The following is a 7284-nucleotide window of genomic DNA, read 5'->3' on the forward strand; positions in this document are numbered from 1 at the left end:
ATTCATAGCTGAGCCCTCTTTGTCAAAACCACGAAGCATCTGAAAAAAATGTGGATAAGATTGCAGTTGTAAAGATAAAGGTGTCACCCCAACTTTACCATATTACTTATCTGATTAATGCCCTGCAATTATTCAGATTTATGTTGTTAAGCATTCCAGCATAGTTTGTTTCATAGCCACCTGTGGTAATATGATATATCACTGCTTCATATCTCACTGTGAAGAACAAAGTGAAGAGGAGCACAGTGATCTCACCCACCAAACAAGTTCCCAGAGTATACGATAGTTCCTTCCGGATATCTCATACTCCTTTCCATGAGTATATTTATTTTCTCTTAAATAAAACAAAGTGCAACTTTGTGACAGTCTAAAACATAACGAGACATAGAAAGTAATAAAAGTTTTTTTTTATTACTAAGCCGATTGGAGTTTTCCTTCAAAGGGTAAGGAGTGAAATATGCAATATAAAATTTCTAATCGGGTAGTCAAATTTCTTGGATTATAATTGAGCGCATTTAATTTTATTTTTTTATTTACTGTATGACAGTTTATTTGTTGTTGATATCTGCAATTTTCTTGTATAGAACATTTTCTATTATTTTCTTTATAGGAAAAACTATAAATAAGTACAACTCAAATGTTGTCCTACTGTAAATTCAGGATATAAAACTTTTGAGAATGAAGAATTAGATCCCTTTACATACTCCTTTCCTCCTTATTCCGTTGTAATCTCCTGTAGCAATTGTAGAAACATTTTCCTAAACATGGAAATACAGTTAAAACAATGTGCAGGAGTGTGTAAGAGAGAGCAGTTAAATTACTATCACAACAAGTTCTCATTGCAGAAACCCTGCTTTTGTGTGTTCCCCCAAACTGCTTTTAGAATTAGTTAAAATTAGATAACTAATAATAACGTGATAACATATTATTCACCTTATTCTCTTGGTTTGTATTTTAGAGTATTTGTTGTATATTTTTTATTTTTTCTTTTGTGAAGTCTCACTTTATATAGTGATGCTGACCACAGAGTAACTAAAACAAAATAATGTTTATCTAAGTTCCTTTCATACTCTTACCTAAAAAAGTGAATATTTAGGGGTGGAATGTAGATGGATTTTTTATGATGTTTGTTCGCCTTTTTGTTGAATCCAAAAATGGTTGCCTACTTTTGTCAGCAACATTTACAACTGTTGTTGAAGTACTGAGTGCAGTACATGTTTTTAAAATGCTTTGAAAGCTTTGTGGTTTTGACTTGTGATGCATAGGATATGGTGTGTTTCAGCAACAAGTCAGAACAATAAAAAAGAATTGCAGTCATCTGAGATGAACCAAAAGTGATCATAAACTTTCCTGCTTTAGGGCATCAGATTTTCACAAAATAGACAGACAGAGACAAATAGTTAGAAATTCTCTTTTTTTTAACCAGTAAAGTGAAAACACACGGCACTAAAACTGCTAGGTACATGTATGTTAGTATGTCATACAGATTAAAGTTACGTTTTTTTTCCCTTCCTTCTTTTTTTCCGGTACTGAAAAATGCTCTGTCAACATAATCGAAATGCAGCTGAGCAATGCTGACAAGCTATGTTTAATCTGATATTTTCTTGTAATTGCTCTCAAAGCTCACTACAACGTTTACACAAAGATATGGCTCTGAACAACTCACTTAGAAATGTGTTTTTTGTATTATCTGCATTCTTTGTTAAGTCTGTTTTTTTTAAAGAAAATATTGTTTTTGAAACCTTGTTAACACTATGAAGCCCAGCATGGTATACAGACAAACTACAGCAAAAGTTCAGGCTCAGAGGCAGCATTTCTCAGCAGGTGAATTATATGAATATCCTGGCTGCATTGGTGCTTTGTTGGTGATATATAGAACTATCAAAATATTTTTTACTCTCACCAGAGATGGCGCTTATTGACAAAATAAGCGCTTGTGTCTTGCAACTCTGCCTCACATGTAACTTATCCTGCCTTCCTAATAAAAACACTGTCACATACTGTATTGCTGAACTAAAAATCTTATTTTATTGGCTTAATAGCATTAATCAGATTAACATTAATCTGCGTACAAAATTAGGCCATAACAGAAGGAGGCTGTTAAAACCTCTAAAAACTCCTGAATTCTGTGAATGCATGGTATTTGTGCGATCACAAGTGATACAGGTAGGGTCACTCTGTGTGAACATACAGTACCGTAGGTGCTTACACACCAGGAACTGCAGAGGTTTTTAGAAGCGAATCACCTAATGTAACTGGTATTCTTTCTTGTTGTTTCTTTTTTATGTTTCCAGGAGGTGTTTTTAAGACATGAATGGCCCATGGGAATGGTTTACACACAACAAAAGTGGAGCACCTAAAGAAACACAAAACGAGAAACGGCAAATAAATGTTGCAATAGTCTAAGATGTTTCATTTTAATTTTATTACATATGTCCATTAAAACTAGCATTGCACTAACCACGACACCTGGAGAACCATCATCATATAGTGGGGACATTGAGTAATGGACCTAGTTCAATGGTGTAATTTCACCCAGGATTTAAATTAAGACCACTTTATTGGCCATATCCAATTTCTTGCATTAGGAATTCGTCTTTTCGCTTACCCCAGCTTGTTCTCCATGAGACACACAGACAGGGAGAGAAGCTTGGGGTCAGAGCGCAGGGCCAGTCATTCATTCAGCGCCCCTGGAGCAGTTGGGGTGAAGGGCCTTGCTCAGGGGCCCAGCAGAGTAGGATTCCTCTGCCGGCCGCAGGATACAAACCAGCAACCTTCCAGCCAGAGGCGCAGATCCTTCGCCACAGAGCCACCAAACCGCCCACAACGTCCATTTGAACCAATGGCCTTGTGCTCTAGACTGGAGCTCAAACCACTACTCCACACTGCTCAATGCAGTCGTTCAACAGGAAAGACATACATAATATCACCACATAGAACTGTATATCGGCAGTCATTCAATCCAGCTTTGCAAGATGCCAAAAATAATTTAATTTAAAAAACAAATGTAATCATATGTGTTCCTGGAATGCATAAATCACAAAGCCTGTATTCTGTGTACTGTAGCCTCTGTGCAGTGTATTTGTACAAATGATGCTCACATTCAGAGATGTTTTATTTCCTGCAATATACTGTATGTATTCATTTCAAATAAAGATACTCATAGTTTGTGTCAGGATTTTTCTTGAAATTTAATCTATGAGAGATAAACGTCATCCTTCATATGACCCATTCATGTATAGTATGCATAATATATTATGCTTACTGTACGCAACATTCAAAAATATATATACCAGTAAAATATATTACCCCAAAACAATATTTTTAAATATTTCAAATTGCATTATTGTTTCAAACACTTTCAGCTGTAAAAAAATATTTTGAACAATAGGCTACAAGTTTCAGGATTAGTCTTTCTTGACATACACCCGAATCAGTGAGAATGTATGTTTTCCCATTTTTAGAGTATTTCTTGAATTAAATTATAAAGGTACACTGCCAGTTGACATTGGATTTTGTTGTGAAAATATTTCAAGTAAAACAATTATGAAAATAAAAAAAATGAAAAAATAGAATAGAAAAAAATGGGTTGGAAATATTTCTTTTTGCAGGATAATTATTTTGCCCCCACCTTACCTGCAATGGTGTAGCCCACTGGCAGATACCCAGTTTGACAAAACCCCAGCCAGTAGCTGCTTTTGAATTAGAAGTATACTTTGGAATGTTTATGTACACTTCTCTCTTCAATATTAGTATATTTCAGACACAAAAGAAGCTATTACCTCTGACCTGAAAAACAGTAGCCAGTGTATTTTCTTTCTTTCTATTTAGTCATAATCCACCCTCAGTCCCAACCATTCAGAGATGAAAATCCTGCTGCCTGTACAAGAACTTGTCTGTCTGTGAGTTTTGTGTTACCTGTACTCAAGTACTCAAGAGAGAAGTCACGCATGGAATGCAAATGACAAAACAGAAGCATCTTTGGAAAGAACAAGGACTTTTTTTTTCAGAATGTTTCTTTTCCCTTAATACACTCTTCAAACAAGACGATTTTGAACCTGTTTCACAGACAGAAACACCAGAAAAATAAATATTTACGTTTTTCAAAGTAATTTTTTGTGTGTAGTCAGGATATGAAGGATGTAATTCAGTTCAAAAGGTGCTTGCCAAGCTAAGTTTGTTCTATAATTACCTGATTTGTTCAAGTTAAACATATGTATTTGAAAGTGTCCGCCTGGTTGTAAAAGAAAACATTTTATATGTTTTACTGGCTTCTGTGACTACTAAATACATGGTTACCAACAACAGTTACACCCTTTTATTTAAAAAAAAACTTTTTGATGAAAAAATATTTGTTATATATCCTTTAAGATATAGTTTAATGCAGTTGTATTTTTAATTGCGTACCCAAATCCTGCCACTGAGATGTTTTTATCGCTTTTCAGAGCAAATTCATTTTGTAATAATTATTATTCTCCAATAAGAATTTATATTAGCTTCTTGAAATGTCTTAAAATGTAACTGCACTTCATTATCTATTCTTTATAATGTAAAGTAAAGATTAGAATATGGCTTAAAAACTTTCTGGCTGATCCTTACACATGTGACTTTACCCAAACTACGAGCTCATTCTTCTCTGACCGCATGGTCCTTTCTTACGAACAGAAAGAAATGTTGTGGAGTCTTATTTGGGACATTTTTTCTTTGCCTTTTATTTTAATTTTTCGGTTACATGTTTGAGGACTCGTGGAATAATTCTAAAGAGAAATCACAGTAAAGCATATCTTACCGCCCTTAGAGTTGTCATCCGTATACATTATTGCTTATTTTCTTATTATTTGACTGTGAAGTTCATCATAGCAGCACATTCTAGTGTGTATGACCTGAAGACTCTCAAAGGTCTGGTGAATTTCCTGAGATGCGCCTGTACTGGCTCAGCTCTAGGTGATGGGGTCAAAACACTTTTTTGACTCTTTTGTATTAACATAACTGGACTTCCATTATTAGCACCGGCAACAAAAGAAGCATCACCTATAAATGACTTATTTTCCTGCATTGTTTATTTCTGATCTAAAATCTGTGCATTGTACCACTGGAAAATACTATTTCCTGTCTGCAAGTCTTATCAAACACAGAAGGCGGTCAGTGGCCAAAAGAGATAGTCTTAAATTGAATGGAACTGAGCGTGTCTGCTTTGGTTTGAGAGCAGGTTATGAATTATTCCTCAGCTTTATGGCAGTGGTAATGGAATTCATCAATTGGAAGCACAGGGCAAGAGAGATCCCACATCGTGTCTTAGTCGGGACATTTAAAAAAATGAATGTGGCGACGAATGAATTGTAAATATGCTGCCAGGTATTAACACAATGTCAAAAGAAAAGAAAAAAATGAAATCTACACTAGGTGCCTTTGTTCCTAGATACAAAAAGGACAGTAAGTTTTAAACAAACACTGAACAACAGCATACAGCCCACAGGCGTTCTATCAGATATCACTGCAATGTCATTTACAGTTTCATCTAAAAGAAAAAGTGGCAAAATTGCATTTAAATACATTTGGAATTCAACTGATATATTCCATACGGTATGTGTTCTGAGAGTCAGTAGTAGTTTCCTGAACCCTGATTTCAACTCCCTGTGCTTGTGATTTGTGACAAAGAATCCCTGAAAGTCAGATCATAAATATTAAGGTGAAGAACTAATTCAGCAGGGTATCAGTGTCCTCTTGTAAACAACAACAGAAATTAGCTTCCCATGGGGATACATGTCAGACACACATGAAGCGCTGTTCCATGTGTGTAAGTTCTAACATTGCACAATATCCTAGTCTGAATAGATCTAGAAAGTAATAGCGCCATGGTTTTAAATGTGTCCACTGAGAGTGAGAGGTCAAGAGCTGCTCAAATATTAACAACACCTAAGTACAGAAAAACAATTGTAGCCCTAAGCCTCATACTGTACACTGACATAACCAAAGAAGAAAACATATGGGGTTTAATTTTAATGCTCAATCTCTTTATTTATGTATATTCAATGTGTATGTGAAAGGAAGACTGTACCCTCTGCAAAATGTACAGTATGTTACCTGTTAGAACACCAGTCTAAACTTGTGCTAATAATTGTTGAGTTTTGACTCTGGTGATTACCTTGTCTGAGAACACTACTATACAGAAGAAGAGCTTAAATCAGACATAGTTTAAAAAAAAATATTAGTCAATTTATTAGTTTGCTAATTGTTTGTGTGTCTTGTAAGTGCCACATTGTTATTTCCAATGTGTACTTGTTGCATTTGTCAGACATAGTATAGCAATGAATTACCTTCAGTGCACTTCACGAATCATAAAAACTCCAATTAAATTAATTGAAAACTGTTACATTGATATAACAGTAAAGCATTAGACTGCTTACAAAAATAACTAAATTCTACTTCTTGTTAAATATGGGCTCTTCACTGCTTTGGTCATCGAAAAAAACACTCTGTCTGTACTCCCTGAAATGCGCGATGTACTGTACGATGATGTGTGTGCCTTTAGTCTAATAATTTGTGTATGCATTGCGGGACATTAAGTGGGTTTACGAGCGCGAGGCTATATAAATTGAACCTTGCAGTAAAGGCAAACATTTACAGTTTAAATCTAATTGATTTATTTATTTGTGACACGGTGCATAACATTTGGTAAACTGAGATTTACTAGTATAATGCGGATGTAGAACAGGGTTTTAACGCCACTCCTGTGAGGCCTGGAAGCTCAAACCTTCCAAGAATGTTGATAAGCAGATCCCAGAATTGAAATCTCCTACCCTCTGCTGGATCTTCCCCTAATCGTTTTATTTACAGTTACAATACAGACGACTCTTAATGGCGGTGTGAAATAACAGGCAGCCAAGGAACAACAATCGGAATACTCCTAAGCACATTCCAATTTTCGCATTAGGCTAATCGACGAAAGGAAGGAAATTAAGACATCAGTGGATGAAATGAGTGTAATTGGAGAATAATGTAGTTAGTTTGCTCTAATCTTCTGCATAATATTAAAATGTTCTAAATGCGCCCCAGCTGCAAGCAATCACCTGCTCTGGAGGGGAAGTCGTGGAAGGAGGAGGCTGAGGCTTCACTGGGGAACCAACGAGCACAACTGATCCGGTTTGTTTCATGACCTCAGCAGAACTGGGGTTTCTCTTCAACGAAGGCCCCAGCTGACAAAAATATTAAAAATAACATTAACGGTACAGTTACAGTATTGTTATTATGCATGATAATACAAGCGCTGCACTTTTTTCTTAA

At 35.6% G+C, this 7284-nt stretch overlaps 1 long non-coding RNA gene across 1 annotated transcript; it reads left to right on the forward strand.

The window, feature by feature from the left end:
• The first annotated feature begins 251 nt into the window (after window positions 1–251).
• On the forward strand, window positions 252–3168 carry LOC148657624 (uncharacterized). The gene is made up of 2 exons (XR_015941102.1): window positions 252–443; window positions 2295–3168. It is a non-coding gene; the product is annotated as an uncharacterized LOC148657624 (long non-coding RNA).
• Window positions 3169–7284: the final 4116 nt, after the last annotated feature.

Source organism: Lepisosteus platostomus, chromosome 8, assembly GCF_059453375.1.
Source record: "Lepisosteus platostomus isolate fLepPlt1 chromosome 8, fLepPlt1.hap1, whole genome shotgun sequence".
Lineage (NCBI taxonomy): Eukaryota > Metazoa > Chordata > Actinopteri > Semionotiformes > Lepisosteidae > Lepisosteus > Lepisosteus platostomus.